Raw genomic sequence first — 16,800 nt, forward strand, 5'->3', positions numbered from 1 at the left:
CCCAGGCCCTCAACCTCAGCCTTACCCCTAGTGAGCAGAGTTTCGTAGCCAGCAGAGTTATCCTTGCCGAGGAGGATAGATGCCTTCGCATCTCGGCTATCCACCTACTAGAGCAGGACAGATACGTGACCCAGCTGGAGCAGAGGAGACGTCAGGACCAGGCCCTTCTGTGGGAGTACCAGGAGCAAGACTCGCAGGGAGCACAGGAGCGAGCTAGTCTACTTGAGACAGTTGCCAAGCTACAGGACGAACTCAACCGTCATGAAGAAGTCCACAGAACCAAGGTCGCAGACTTACAGGACAAAGCCGCCAACCTAGGCAACATGAACTGCTACCTCGACAGCAAGGTCTTGGAGTTGTAGAGAGAGTTGGATGACAAGAAGGCCGAGTTCAATCGTAGAGGAGACAGAGAGAGGTCCAAGGGGATTGATATGCTAAAAATCCAATCTCGGAACAAGACCATGACTTAGGATTTAGAGGAGTTCAGGAAGAAGTCCATTCGCAACCAGGGTCACCTGATCGAGGCACTCAGGCAGAACGAGTACCTACAGGACAAGTGTGAGAGGACATGGCAGGCTTGGCAGAAGTCTGACAAGAAGTGCCTCAGGGAGATGAAGGGTATGTGGGATGAGCTACCTAAGGAGATTCGTAGCAAGATGAAGCCTAGGATAGGGGAGTTTGAGTTAGCCCCGACTCGCCTCAACCTAGACACCTGCCCTACCCTACCTGGAGCCAAGCCTACTGAGGAGCTCGCCGAGGCCTTGAAGTATGTGTCTCGACTTCACAAGCCTGACGAGATCGAGATCGAGAATAGTTGTATCCCAGCTACGGTGTACGAGTTAGAGTAGATGACCCTGCGTGGTCATGAGTCATGTCAGTGGCTTCCATAAGTTGTACCCCATGATGTACCCCTTATGAGATGTAATATGAGACACTATGCATAGTACGATTCTCACGAGTCTCCAAGTGTAGCTATTGGAGATGATGCTATGTAATAAAACCCATGTAATGAATGTTTTGGATCTTATTGCATCTTATGGATCTTATTGCTGCTTTGTAATGATTGTTGGATAGTATAAATGTTTTTCTTTAAATCGTCAAAATCATGTAATCATACTAAATTATAAGCACTTATGGCACAAACACTAAGATTCCTATGATCCATGTTGCAGATGCCGAACCGCCGATCTGATCGCCTAATGAACCGTGGACGTGCACCCACCCCCAAACTAGCCAAACCAAATGGGGGCGTGGTGGCAACAACCGTGGCCGTAGATGTGGAGGGATACCCTTCAACCTAGAGAATACCCTGCCACCTGAGGAGAACATTTCGCCACCACCACCACAGAACCTGGCAGAAGTGATGGCACAACAGACCCAACTTCTTGCAGCCCTTGTTAATGGAGCAAACCGTCGCCAGGGAGGTTAGTAGAATGACTTCCAAAGGAAGCTGGAAGGATTTCTGAAGCTAAGGCCACCTACCTATGATGGCACCGACCCTGACCCGCTTGTAGCCGATGACTGGCTCAAGGAGATGGAGAAGAAGCTTGACCTCACTACTTTCACCAATGATGAGTGTGTTGGAGCTGCCACACACTAGCTCACAGGTGCAGCACGCGCCTGGTGGGACAGTTTCAGTGACTCCCATGAGGACCCTGCCAACATCTCATGGGATGAGTTCACCAAAGCATTCACTGAGTATCACATTCCCAAGGGTATCATGGAGGCCAAAGTCGAGGAGTTCCGCAACATCAAGATGGGAAAGGATAGGGTGACTGAGTACACTACTCGTTTCACCAACCTTCTATGCTATGCACCTTCCTATGTTGTGAACTCTGAGAAGGAGAAGCTATACTATTACCACAAGGGACTTAACCCACACATCAAGCTGAAGTTGGTTCCGCAGAGATGCACCACCCAAGGAACGCTCTCGGCACAACAGGGATGACAACCCTGGATCGAGTAGGGGTAGTGGAGGCTACACCGACAAATACTCCCGCCCTGCTCAGGATCGTTATACCCGGGACCGTTATGCTCAGGACCGCAACAATCAGGACCGTTTCAACCGTCCCCGCTCAGCGAATGAACGCCCAGCACAGAACTGCTCCGCACCAAGCACTAGAAACTGGAAGGCACCCGTGCCAACCCCTACAGGCGGTACGCCTTTCACCTGCTTCGCTTGTGGCCAACCAGGTCACAAAGCCGCTAAGTGCCCATAGAACTCAGCTGCTCAGAAGTCTCAGTCCAAAGGATCTGCTACCCGTGGATGTCTCAACCACCTGGACACCGAGGAAGCATAGACTGCCCCTGACGTTGTGTACGGTATGTTTTTAGTTAATGGCAATACTGCATCAGTTCTATTTGACTCTAGAGCAACTTGTTCTTACATATCATCCAAATTTGCACGAGAACATGACCTGCCTGTAACCCCACATGGAAAGCCTATCATCACCAGTTCACCTTTAGGAGACCAAAAGTGCACACACATCTGTAAGGGAGTGAGTCTTACCATTGAAGGTCTTGTCTTTGAAGCTGACCTAACTCTGTTACCTTCCACAAGCCTAGATGTCATCCTAGGTATGGATTGGCTAACCGTTCACCGAGGTATCATATCATGTTCACCTAGATACGTCCAAGTGACCCACCCATCAGGCCAAGTTATTAGATGTGAACCCTAGTCCGAAAAGTCCACTTCTATCCTATGTGCCATTAAAGCAAGTTTAGAATCACAAAAAGAGGAGAAGTCAGTTCATGATGTGCCTGTGGTCAGAGGCTATCCCGATGTATTCCCTGAAGAATTACCGGGTATGCCACCAGACCATGATGTAGAGTTCATCATTGATCTTTTGCCAAGAACAGGACCCATTGCCAAGAGACCCTATCGCATGTCAGTTGATGAACTGGTTGAGCTCAAGAAATAGCTTGATGAGCTCATCTCGAAGGGATATATCAGACCCAGTGCTTCACCCTAGGGATCCCCTGTTCTGTTTGTTAAGAAGAAGGATGGCTTAATGAGAATGTGCATTGATTACCGGAACTTGAATGCAGTCACCATCAAGAACAAGTACTCCCTGCCAAGGATCGATGATCTGCTTGATCAGCTTTGAGGTGCCAAGTATTTCTCCAAGATCGATCTCAGATCTGGCTATCATCAGATGAAGATTCGAGAGAGTGACATCCTAAAGACAGCTTTCGTGACTAGGTATGGGCAGTTTGAGTTCACCGTGGTGTCCTTTGGACTCATGAATGCTCCCGCATACTTCATGAACATGATGAATAAGGTTTTCATGGATGACCTGGATAAGTTCGTGGTAGTATTCATTGATGACATTCTTGTTTATTCACCCACCGCCAAAGAGCATGAACATCACCTAAGAACTGTGCTTGAGAAATTAGCACAACATCAGCTCTACGCAAAGTTCAGCAAATGTGAATTTTAGCTACAGGAAGTTACCTTCCTAGGCCATGTACTATCAGCTGAAGGTGTCGCAGTTGACCCAGCCAAGATTGAAGCTGTGAAAGAGTGGGATCAACCCCGTAATGTGACAGAAGTCAGAAGTTTCTTGGGATTGGCTGGATATTACCGCCGATTCATCAAGAACTTCTCCAAGATAGCCCGTCCAATGACCAACCTTCTGAAGAAGACTAAGGAGTTTGGATGGACACCCAAGTGCGAACAAAGCTTCCAGGAATTAAAACAGAAACTTACCACAACTCCTGTGCTAGCATTGCCTGATATCAGCAAAGATTCCATGGTCTATTGTGATGCATCCCATCAAGGACTTGGTTGTGTATTGATGCAAGGTGGAAGAGTGATAGCATATGCTTCCCGACGGTTGAAAGAACACGAGAACCATTACCCAACCCATGATCTTGAGTTAGCAGCAGTTGTGCATGCCTTGAAGATCTAGAGACACTACTTGATAGGCAACAAGTGTGATATCTATACAGATCACAAGAGCTTGAAGTACTTTTTCACTCAGGAAGATCTAAATATGAGGCAACACCGATGGCTAGAGTTGATCAAGGACTATGACCTAGAAATTCACTATCATCCAGGAAAAGCTAATGTAGTCGCAGATGCTCTCAGTCACAAGAGTTACTGCCACACTCTGATCACTGAATCCGTACCACCTAAGCTCAAGGAAGAGATTGATGATTTCCAGCTTGAGATACTACTGCATGGCTTGTTGAATGAGCTCCGCATATAGTATGATCTCACAGATCGCATCCGTCAAGCTCAGAAAAGTTGTGAAGAGATCGAATATCTCTGTGGTCTGATGAAACTAGGCTACAAGACCAACCACCAAGAAGATGAACAAGGAACCATCTGGTTCAAGGACATAATCTGTGTCCCTTCCAATCCAGCACTACGAGAGGAAATTCTGTCTGAAGCCCATGATTCTAAGTACTGTATTCACCCTGGAAATTCAAAGATGTATCAAGACTTGAAGAAACACTTTTGGTGGAAAGGCATGAAGACAGACATTGCGGGACATGTGGCACGATGTGACACCTATAATAGAGTCAAGGCTGAACATCAAAGGCCTACAGGATTGCTGAAGCCTCTTGACGTTCCCAAGTGGAAATGGGAGAGCATATCCATGGATTTCATAGTTGGATTGCCCCGTTCACAGAAAGGCAATGATTCCATCTGGGTGATTGTTGATCGTTTGACCAAGATTGCTCACTTTGTACTAGTTAAGACCAAGACCGATGCCGAAAAATTAGCAGATCTATATGTTGAGCATATTCTCAGACTGCATGGAGCTCCCTCTAGTATTGTATCGGATCGTCGTCCTCAGTTTGTGTCCCGATTTTGGGAAGCTCTGCACAAGTCCATTGGAACCAAACTTGATTTTAGTACCGCTTATCACCCACAGACAGATGGACAGACAGAACGAGTAAATTAGATCTTAGAAGACATGCTTCGTGCTAGTGTACTGAATTATGGCTCTGATTGGGAGAAATGTTTACCCTATGCAGAGTTCTCTTACAACAACAGCTACTAAGCTAGTATTAAGATGTCGCCGTTTGAAGCTCTGTATGGCAGGCCTTGTAAGACACCTTTGATGTGGTCCCAACCAGGAGAAAGATCGTTCTTTGACTCCGCTAAGATTCAAGATGCCGAAGAAGGAGTTGCTCAAGTGAAGGAGAATTTGAGAATTGCCCAAAGTCGATACAAGAGCTATGTTGACAAAAGAAGAAGAGAACTGGAGTTCAATGTGGGATACTTCATCTATCTCAAGGTATCCCCGCTACGTGGAACTATCAGATTCTATGTGAAAGGAAAGCTTGCCCCTAGATTTGTTGGGCCATACAAGGTTCGTAAGAGAATTGGAAAACTCGCTTACAAACTTGAGCTACTTGAGGAATTGGTGGGTGTACATCCTGTATTCCATGTCTCACAGCTACGCAAGTGTTTGAGAGTGTCCGATGAAGTGATCCCGACTGATGCACTTGACATCCAGAACACTCTCGAGTATAAAGAGCATCCTATCAGAATTCTGGGTAGAGATACCAAAGAGACCCAAAGCAAAACTATTCCTATGTGCAAGATCCAATGGAGCAATCACACTGAGAGAGAAGCAACATGGGAGAAAGAGTCTGACCTCTGGCTACGATACCCTTACCTCTTCGAAGAGTATGTTATGCTTTAATCTCAGGGACGAGATTCTGTTAAGGGGGTAGGACTGTAACAACCCAAAAATCCACACACCAAAAATCACAACTACAAAAAAAATTTTGTTGTTACCCCATGCAATGTTGAGTGACATCTGTAGGAGCCAACCCTAGGTGTTGCATTAGTTGTAACCCAACTAGACAACTTCATGAGCATGGCATGTTATTTGATAATTATGTTTATCTAAATACTGACAAATAAAATATAGCATACATTGTTAACTCAAATGGTGATTTGGATTTCCATTTGTTTTATGTAATGCCTAACAACTCATTTAAAGAAATAAACCATAAAGTAATTATTAATCAAACCAAAGAATAAATGCTTAAAGAGAAAACTATTTCTATTTTTGTATAACAAAACTACACCTATTTTTGTTATACAAAATAGCTAAATAAAATTCCTAATATATATAAAAGAATGTTGTGGGCTTCATATCTAAAACTCCAATGAATAAGGCACACCAATTTTGAATTCAAAATTCCAAATCAAATTTGAATTCAAATAAAGAAGAAGGAAAATAAAACAGAAAAAAGAAAAGAAAAAAAGAAGGCCCGCTAGCCAGCCCAGCTTGCGCGCAGCAGCAGCCGGCCCAGCAAGCCAGCCCAGCTTGCGCGCGGCAGCACCCGGCCCCACTAGCCAGCCCAGCGCGCTGCTCACGCCCGTGCGCCTTCCTGCTTCGATTGCTGCCACTGCCACCGGACCCCACGCATCAGCCACACCCCGGCACAGTGTCGTCTTCCTCCCCACGCCAGCACTGCCTCCGACTGAGTCCTGACCAAAGTGACAGGCGCGGGCCTAGGGTCACGTGAATCACCTGGCCCTATCCCCTTGGCGCCGCGCCCACGCAACCTCCACGCCAACCACCCGCACCCGCGATACCGTCTGATGCCCTCAACGCATCGCCAGCCGTCCGCCCCGTCCGCCATGGGTGGAGCTTGGACCCCGGGGCTATAAAGCGATGCCAGAGCGCCCTAGGGATTCCTCAGCCCACGACACCACCGCTCGGTGGCCCAACTGCCAGCACCGCACTGGGAGAAGAGGGCCAAGAGGGAAATTCAGGAGAGGGGGAGGCGAGCAGTGAGCTCGGAGACGCCGATCACCGGAGCCGGAGCACCGCCCCAAGCGCCTACCCCGACAACACGCCTTGCCACCGCACCACCACCGAACGCCGCTAGCACCGCTCGGTGAGTCTTTTGGCTGAGACCTCCTCCAGCCCTTGGACACCATAGCAGAGCACGCGCACGCCGCGCTCACGACGCTGCCGTCATGGCGTGGCCACCACTTGCGCACCCGGCCACCTTGCCGGACTAGGATGTAGCCGTAGCACCACCATGATGACCGGAGGGTAGCCGCGTAGACCGAGACCTCGTTAGCCGGCCGCAGCGCCTAGGCCACGAGCACCAGATCACCGGCTGGAGCTCCACCGTGCACCACCACCAGTCGCGGACTCCGCCATGCCCTATGGTCATCACCGACTCTTTACCCTGTCGCTCGCTAGCCGTTTGAAAGGGAACGGGGCACCAGGACCCCTAGAACAGCCCTAGCTGCCCCGCCGGCGAGCACCACCACGACCAAGCCATCGACCACCGTGGCCAATGCCCTGGGAAGCCCTGGCCACCACCTAAACCCCACCACCGTATTCACCGAGGCCTGGTGAAGCTTTTCCCCACCTTAATTGGACGCCAGCGTCGCCGTAGGAGCTCACCGGTGAGCACACCACCGGCAGGAGCGCGTCGGGGATGGAAGCAGAGGAATCCTTCCTCGCCGGCCACACACGCCTGCACCTGGTGCACATGGACCAGGCCAGAGGGAAGAAGGGTGGACTTTGTCCACCGAAGACCAAGCCAACGGTCCATCAACCGTGAACCCGAGTTCACCGTGAGCCACGCGATGTGGGCCGAACCGTGGATGAAGCCCAGTGGAGGCCCTTGGCTACGATGTGGTAGCGCCACAGCATGCCATGTGGTGGGCCAAAGCCCAGCCCATATCCAAGCCCAACCGGCCCAGTTCGGACCCGGTCCGTGTTGACCGTTGACCGGTCAATGTTGACCGATTGACTGGACCCACATGTCAGCGTCACAGAGACTCTGGACCCACATGTCAGTAAGTGATGTCATGCTGACGTCATGACAACGTCACGTGGGTCCCACCTATCAGTAACAACACAGCCGAGGTGACATCAGCTGCTGATGTCAGCAGCCCTGACCCCACCTGTCAGCGGCTATGATTCGTTGACCGTTGACTCATCGTTGACTTGACGTTGACTTTGACCCAACCCACAAGTCAGTGACCCAAGAGCCCTGGCCCCACCTGTTAGAACTGATGACGTTGATGACATCATGCTGATGTCATACCCCACTTGTAAGCTCGGAGCCAAGATGATGACGTCATGCTGACATCACGCTGATGTCAGCATGCCACGTGGACCAGTCACAGTGTGACACGTGCCAACCCAGGATTAATTCAGCCTTTTCCATTTTCAGAGATGAATTAAACTTCGGAAATTCATAACTAATTCATACGACCTCAGAAAAATACGAAACCAGGACCAAAATTCATCTAAAATCGAGCTTTACGCAATGAACCCATGTTTGAGTGCATTTGGTTCTTTTGAATTTTTATTGCTTCTTTGTGCTATTCTATAGACGTCGCTAACGTGACTATAATTCGAACGTATGCAGACTCAGAGGAGAACCAGACGGACGAGGATCATGAGTACCGTGAGGAGTATGGAGACGACTACACTGAAGGTGCCACATCCCACCCAATCTCGTAGCACCTATTATGCATGGCTAATATAGTACTAATATTGCTTTACTTTACTATTATAATCATACTATGATAGGACTTGCATGGTAGTATGCTTACTTGATGGCCTTTACCTTGACGCAACCTTACCCCTACATACCCTGCTATTAGGCTAGACACACGCTTACTGCTATATTACATTGCTTATACTTCTACTATGCTTATACTACATTAAATGTGTGGTGGAAACTGGTGTTATCTGGACTATGGGGAGAGTGCTACGTGTATGACTTGGGTGTGTGGAGGGTGAGGGTTGTGTCGACCAAGTTGGAGTATACAACAAGCCTGGGGCAAGTCTTGCCATGGGGTGCTACCTGGGCACCCCTGGAATGGATACCTGTGGTGGGTAAATGGTATATGAGGTGGTCCTAGGTGTGAACCTGTGATGGGAGGAGCCCGGGATGGGGGTGCTGTGGTGGCACGATAAATGGAAACCCCGATAGAGACATTCTGGCTTGGTCATTCCTAAGGACTTACTAGTACTCAGATTCACCAGGAAGCCTTACGTACCACTCGCCCTATATGGTTCGGGACGGCCGGACTACTTGGTAGGATATTGCCACTACTGCTAGGTTGATAGCGGACAGTGTAAGGAGGTATGGGGCGCGGAGGATTTCCCCCACACCCTTCCAAGACTTCATGGAGACCTTGTGGACCCGGCTCATGACTCACAGTTTCAGCCACCCCAGACTAGACTTGGGGTGTACCAGGGCTGAATGGTAGGGTGGCATTATCCTAGGCTAGCAAGCGGCCGGAATCAGCCTAGTTGATGACGGTCAGCAAAGAAGGCAGATCTTGTGGTTATGTAAAACCTCTGTAGAGTGTATGGTTGATCGATCGATACATGTGCCGACTTGTCGGCTATGGACCTTTCCTAGGTTTCACTTAAACTAGATAATGAGATGAGTCCTTCTCTTCTTGCCCCGTGAGAGAGTGTCATTCATAGCCAGGGGCTACAGGCCTTGAGGCAGTGCCGAGAGGGAGTCGGCCTGTCGACTGAGCGTTGGTATGGTGATGGTGTAAAGATGGTGGTATATCGATCCCAGGATCGAAACCTGGCTCTGGATGGAAATAGAGTGGGATGGGTGTGGGAATGGTGTTAAAACTTGACCAACTATTATTATACACTTGATATGCTAATACATAGGAAACCCCAGTTTTATAGGTTACTTTTTTATTATATCCAACTTGTATCCAATTTCCACAAAGCAATGCTCATAGGGTGGGAGTGGCCAGTACAAATCGTACTGATAAATTTTGGCACACATGTTCTACTGAGGAGTATAGCTCCGAGGAGTTTGACGGTTGAGGCGTTCGTTCCTACGCTTGAGTTTGGCGATCTTATCTTCAAGTTGTTTTGAATGAATGCTACTTTTGATTCTGTCAATGCGGAGATGTAATAAATTATGTAATTCCGCACTATTTGTACTCTGATATTATCGTTGTATGGATGTGGTATTCGACTAGAAATTTGGGTAATATGATCTACAATGGTCATAATACACTTTGACTCTGTGGATTTCCCTTCGTGGAAATCTGGTTGTTTCAGTTGGTATCAGAGCCATACTTGACCATAGGACGAAACCCTCAGAAATGGATGATAGAATAGGATGTGAACAGCCCTTCTTTCGGTTATATACCGACCCTACATTTTCTTTTATGCAAGGCTCATCTATTATTGACCTACTAACACCTGTTTCCTTAAAACATGCAGATGGCAACAAACGTCGACTGACCGCCTCTAGGACTGCTACCTCTAGACCATGCCAAGCTTACCTTCGACCTACGTGAGCTCGGGGGTTTTGCACAAACCCTCTACCGAGTTCTCATCACGTTAGGCGTCCCCAACGAGCTTGTCAAGGTCACCTGCACCAGGAAGCCAGCTCAGGAAGGAGGAATCGAAGGACCGATTGTCACCTCAGTCGAGTTTCCAGCTAGCACTACCTTACCTCAGGATGGCGTACAATAGTTTTTGGACCTGTGGGTAGCGAGTCTTAGACTCGTTTAGGACTTTGCTGATGAAGTAGACTGGGCGCTGGACTTTGTATGCTTGTTCGGCCTCCTCTCGTTCGACAACGATGGTGGTGCTCACTACTCGGTTGGTCGCTGCAATGTAGATTAGCAAGGTTTCATCCTTTTCGGGGGCGGTAATGATCGGAGGTGTGGTGAGGAACCACTTGAGCTCAGTGAATGCCTTGTCAGCGTCCTCTGACCAGACAAATTTCTCTTGAGCCTTGAGTAGCTTGAAGAAGGGGAGTCCCTTTTCACCCAGATGAGATATGAAATGACTTAAAGCCGCCATGCACTCCGTTAGCTTCTGGACGTCCTTGACGTAGGTTGGTGGCTTCATGTTGATCACTGTCGCTATCTTCTCTGGGTTGGCTTCGATGCCGTGGCGACTGATGATGTTGCCTAGCAAGATACCAGATGGAACACTGAAAATGCACTTAGTGGGATTCAGCTTCCATTGGTATACTTTTAGGGCTTTGAAAACTTCGGTGAGGTCAGCGATGAGGGTGTCAGCTGTTCTAGACTTGACCACCACATCATCGACATAAGCCTCGATGTTCTTCCCGATCTGGTCCTTAAGGCAGTGCTGAATGGCTCTTTGATAGGTCACACCCGCATTCTTGAGCCCGAAGAACATCGTCGTGTAGAAGTAGGCGCCGAAGGGTGTGATGAACGATGTATTGATCTGGTCTTCTTCCTTTAACGCGATCTGGTGATAACTAGAGTAGCAATCTAAAAAGCAGAGGAGCTCGCATCTGACCATAGAGTCTATGACCTCATCAATACGAGGTAGGCCGAAGGGGTCTTTAGGGTAGTGTTTATTGAGATTGGTGTAATCGATGCACATTCTCCATATCTATTATTTTTCTTACAAGAACTGGGTTAGCTAGCCACTCTGGATGATACACCTCTTTAATAAAACCGGTGGCTAAGAGTCGGGTTATCTCTACCCTAATGGCCTCCTTTTGCCCTACGTGAATCGTCGAAGCTTCTGCTTGATAGGCTTGGCGGTCGCCGAGACATTTAAGGAGTGCTCGATTAGCTCCCAAGGCACATCGGGCATGTCCGTAGGTTTCCATGCGAACACATCGACATGCTCCCTTACAAAGCTGATGAACGCGTCTTCCTATTTAGGTTCGAGGCCGGCCCTGATCTGAGCAGTCTTGGACTGGTCGCCAGGGATGAGGGCTACTTCCTTCATGTCCTTGGACTTGGTCAGAGCTCGGGCGCTGTCTGTGGTTGGGATCTCCAGCTCCTCCAGAGAGATCGACTATGAAGCCATGATGTAGTCCTGCATGCGAAGGGAGATGCCGGTTGCCTCAGCAAGCATGAAGCTTTCCTTCTACAGTTGTAGGCGACGTCAAGGTTGGCACGCAGGGAGAGGGACCCCTACTCTATTGGCATCTTTAGCACCAGGTACGTATAGTGCGGCACGGCCATGAACTTGGCAAGAGCTGGTCAGCCAAGGATGGCATGGTACGCTATGTTGAAATTGGCGATGAGGAAGTTGACATAATCGACATGAAAATGCATGGCGGTGCTGAACTGAACCGGTAGTGTAATCTGTCCTAGGGGTAGGGACACCTTCCTAGGAACGATTCCCCATAATGGAGAGTCCATAGGGGTGAGGTCTTCCTTCTTGAGCCCTAGCTCCTACATAGATCCGGCGAAGAGGATGTTGAGGGCATTCCCTCCATCGACGAGGACCTTCTGGAAGCGCACGTCCTTGATTATTGGATCTAGGACAAGTGGGAAATGACCTAGATATGGAATGTTCGACCACTGATTGGCCCTAGAGAAGGTGATTAGGTGCTCTGACTAGTCGAGGTATTTGGGATCGGCGACAGGGCCATCATATGTAGCGACTGCCATGACGCATTGGGATACAAGCTTCTACTCCTGCTTATCCTCGAAGACAACTCTCCCACTAAAGATGGTGGCGATGGTCTTGCTGGGGTCTTGGTAGGTCGGGCCCTTGTTATTACCTCATTCTCCACCCTGACCGTCTTCGGTCTTATCATCGTCACGTCGTGGCTTCTTTGATGATTCGCCACCGAGCGTTATCTTCAGGCCTCTGCACTCTCACATGGTGTGCTTGGCATCCTTGTGGATAGGGCATGGGCCATCCAGCAGCTTGCCAAAGTCAGCATCATAGGTGCGCTTGGCTTGAGTATTGGCGGTGTTGATCGAGTTATCAGGCCAGCAACGACAGCCTTGTCTACCCCTCGAGCTCTTTGGGCGGTCATCACACTGGAGATCATGATCGTCATCACGGCGATCGTGATCATCATGGCGGCGGTCACGGTCATCGTAGCGTCTATCTTCACGTCAATCATCATTGCGGCACTGGTGGTGGGTAGAGCGGGCAGTCTGTTCAGCTTCTTTGGCATCGGTGTACCCATTTGTTGTTTGTATCAGTTCGCTGATGGTTGTGGGCCTCTTGCGGTACAGCTTTCCACAGAGCTGCTCATGCCGGAGCCCTTTGGTGAAGGCGGCGATTGCTTTGGCATCGGTGATGTTGGGAATATAGTTTCTTGTCTCTAAGAAGCACCTAATAAAGTCACACAGGGACTCCTCGGAGGACTGATGAAGCTTCTCCAGGTCGTACTTGGTGCTAGGTTGTTCACACGTGGCCATGTAATTGTCGGTGAAGACTTTCTTGAGGTCGTCCCAAGATCGGATGAAGTTCTCCCATAGGCTGAGGAGACAGCTGTTTGTAGACTCGTTAAGCATGACGGGAAGATAGTTCGCCATGACGTCTTCGTCTTCGCCCGTAGCTTTCACAGCAATCTTGTGGAGAGTTAGTCACTGAGCAGGGTTGGCCTTTCCATCATAGACGTTAACACCAATGACCTTGAAACCAATAGGCCACCAGATGGCTCAGAGCCTTTTAGTGAAGGGACAAAGTCCTAATGCGCCATTAGGAAGTGGTAATTGATGGGCAGCAAATCCCTCATGTTCGGCGTCAAATTGCCGACGACGCTCCATCTCTGCTTCATAGCGTGCGAACCTATTGTTTTTGATGTGGGTGTGGGCATCTACACCAGCGTTGATGTGGTCACGAAGGTCACAGGAGAGGGGTTGATTGACCTCCTAATTATGGTTGCCACCTCGAGCTCCCTGGTGGCATGGCAGGCGGGCATCGTGGCGTGAATGAGCTTTGTAGTTGCCTCTAGATCCCCTATAGAGGTAGGGACCTCCGGCCATAGGACAAGGGCCATCGGTGCCATGTTGCTGGCCTCCTCCATCACAGTGAAAGCGGTGGCTATGAGCTAACGCGGTGGAGTAAGATTGGGCATCATTTCGGAACTCGTTGACTTGGACTTGCATAGCTATGATATGTGCTCGGACCTTCTTGACCTCTAGAGTGTGAGGGAGTTTGTCGAGCTCATCGAAAGCGATGGCGGGTCTAGTAGACTGGCTAGTCACCCACCATGTCGAACGCTTCTTCTAGATTACGTTGATGGCAGGGCAGACCATGACCATCCTCATCGATCGCTTGGCCTACTTCTGCACCTCGGTGACTTTGGTGATAGGTGTTCTTCGCCAGACGAGCTTCGTGCTCTTCAGCGGTTTCACCATCCTTGGTGACACTGTCATGGCTGACATGAAAAATCATACCCCCAAACCATAGAGAGAAAGTAGGGCAGCTCAGCATGGTCTGGGTTGAACCCTCGGAATAATCGTCGGGGGTTTCATCCAGAATGTTGTGGATAGACTCAGTCGAAAGATCAGAATCATCCAAAAGCCGATGAATAGCCACCATGTTGACCACGGGCGTAGGCTGACCGGAGTCAATTGGGTCAATCATGTAGAGATTGGTGGTGTGGTCGCGCTCAATGTGGTCAACGAAGACTTGGTCGACGGCGTTCTGGTACGCATATCCCCCACCCTCTAGCCCAAAAGGATAGGGCCTCGGTGAGTTCTCTGTCAGGGCCTCGTAGTTAGCCAAGCACAGGTGGGTAGCGAGAAGTGGTCAGCGCCGTGCCGTGCACCCCTCTAGAGTAGCCGTGATCACCATATTAGAATCTGGTCGCCTCAAACGGTGTGGCCGAGCAGGAAAGTCATCACCCGCTCTAGATCGGTCTAGGACCGAATCCACGAGAAGCTGACATTCCGCTAGGCGATCAGTGACCCGATCGATGGATGCGATCAGATCGTTACTGCTGATAGATCTCCTAACCCAACAGCGGGGCGCCGAGACGGAGATGTCGTTGCAGGTGTCGGTGTCGTCGGTGCAGGGTGATCCTGCACCACCTCCATGATCCTCCTATTGTCATCAGGGCCAATGACCCAAGTCATGAATCCGATTGTGGAGATTTGGCCTAGCTCGGGAAGGGCCATGGAGCTCAGAAAGGTAACCATCTGGTTGGCCATGAATTCAGCACGCACACCCCCTACTTGGTGCACCGCTGTCGATGAAATTTGGTTGGCAGTCTACCGAGGGGTATGCCCATGGTAGTAGATGAATCGGTGGAGGTACGCGTGAGGAAACGGATGGTGACACAGAACACAAGACACAGCGATTAGACAGGTTCATGCCGTCGGCTTGACGTAATACCCTACGTCATGTGTCTTTGTGGATTGTATTGCATGTGTTCTGATGAAAACAAGGGGGTCCCTACCCACCTTATATAGCCTGGGGTAGGGTTACAGATCGGTTGTTTCTATCCTGATCGGTTTACAAGATAGGAAGTTACAGATATCACAGTAATCTAGCATATCCGAGCAGATTTTGTAGATCGCCGAGGATCATCACGCAGTCTTGCGAGGCACGCTGAATTACGTCGTACTTCACACGGCGTCGTCTTGCACTCTAGGCCTCGACTAGCGGCGTGGCCCCTGTGTGGTCTCATGGGCTGGGCCTCCCGTAGCGGCTCAGCCCATGTGCAGCCCTGTGGGTATCGGAGGTTATACCCCCACAAGGCCCCGGAACAAAAATTTGCATCAAGTACCAACGCTCATTCCTAAACAAGCAGCCGTAAGAATAGAACCGCTCCATCCCTTCCTTCCTCAACCAAACACCCAAGTGTTTCGAATCATGTTTTCAATCATTGGATGGCAAACCATTAGCTGGCATGTTAGTGGGAGCTGGTCATGATCTTTGGATTTCCATTCAAGTTAACTTTTGATGACTTGGTGCAAGTTACTTTGTCACGACAGACCTAAAATGTCATTTAATGCATAACAATCAACCTAACAAGTTCAGTTAGGGGGATCACAACCTACTCAGGCTAAACCAAGGGTTTTCAATTTTGGTATTAGAACTTTTTCGGACACTTGAAATTATCAAAATCTACGTGAAATTTCATCGAAAATTTTTTAGAGACTTAAAAATTAAGTATAATTTTCAAAAAAATTTGGATCTAAACAAAATATTAACATATTTTATGACTGTAGGTCTGTTGAGTAGAAGAATATACAACATAAGCAATAGAAAAAATATGGGCATAGATGTATATATTTACAATAAAGCACATGTAAAGTGTAATATAAAATTTGAATTTTTCTTTCAACACCGTTGAAATGACTGAAATTCATGAGATTTTGCACCTTGGGTGACATATAACATTTAATTTAATGTAGTTTTTCTAGTCCTAGGTTGTAGATATAATAACGTTTAATGTAGTTTATTTATTCTACTTTCCTTAATTTAAAATCAGAATCCCTAGATAAATTTGAAAATAAATAAAAATATGTGAAAAAAAACTGGATCCTAATTGAACCTGGTATGGGCCGTACTCTTCCTTTTTTGATACTTGGGCCGTATTCTTCTGGGCCTTCGGATTTGGACTAGCCTGGTCCATCATTTTGCATGAGCAGGCCTTCCGCTTCCTCTGCCGTTTACCCTTCGTCGGTTCCACCGCCACTGCCGAAACGCTATGCGGCTGCGGTCTCCGTTCATGCGCTGCCTCGCACGCCCCTCCCCTTGTCTCCCTCCACCGCCTCCTCACCTCTTATGCCTCCGCCACGTCCTCTTCTGGGTTCTGGCTCGCCGCCGAACCCAGGCGCTGGCACTGCCCAATGCCGTCGTGAATCTCTCCCACCTCCCGACCTCCGGGCCCGCTCCAAGCCCGACGCCGTGCTTGCTTTCACTAAGAGCACCCTCGGCATGTTTGGTTCTTAGGTCGTGCTCCTTTGGCCTTCTCAACCTAGGTCTCGAGTCTCGATAAGGTTGACATGCCCAACTGCCCTTGCTCTAGCGATGCAACGTGAACATTTCCGAGATTGTTGGCACCCTGTTGATGTCGGAAGTGATCCGAATCAAACACCTATAGGGCATTGGATGCCTGGGC

This window comes from Miscanthus floridulus, chromosome 9 (genome assembly GCF_019320115.1).
Source record: "Miscanthus floridulus cultivar M001 chromosome 9, ASM1932011v1, whole genome shotgun sequence".
NCBI lineage: Eukaryota > Viridiplantae > Streptophyta > Magnoliopsida > Poales > Poaceae > Miscanthus > Miscanthus floridulus.